The sequence below is a fragment of the Sapajus apella genome, unplaced genomic scaffold (genome assembly GCF_009761245.1).
Source record: "Sapajus apella isolate SASKATOON/1434 unplaced genomic scaffold, GSC_monkey_1.0 scaffold187, whole genome shotgun sequence".
NCBI classification, from domain to species: domain Eukaryota; kingdom Metazoa; phylum Chordata; class Mammalia; order Primates; family Cebidae; genus Sapajus; species Sapajus apella.
Window position 1 is genome coordinate 83121 of NW_022437127.1, and position 306 is coordinate 83426.

Here is a 306-nt window from a genome sequence, read left to right on the forward strand (position 1 = left end):
TTGAGACGGAGTTTCACTCATGTTACCCAGGCTGGAGTGCAATGGCGTGATCTCGGCTCACCGCAACCTCCGCCTCCTGGGTTCAGGCAATTCTTCTGCCTCAGCCTCCTGAGTAGCTGGGATTACAGGCACGCGCCACCATGCCCAGCTAATTTTTTGTATTTTTAGTAGAGACGGGGTTTCACCATGTTGACCAGGATGGTCTCGATCTCTTGACCTCGTGATCCACCCGCCTCGGCCTCCCAAAGTGCTGGGATTACAGGCTTGAGCCACCGCGCCCGGCCGATTTGTAGTTTTAATCTTATA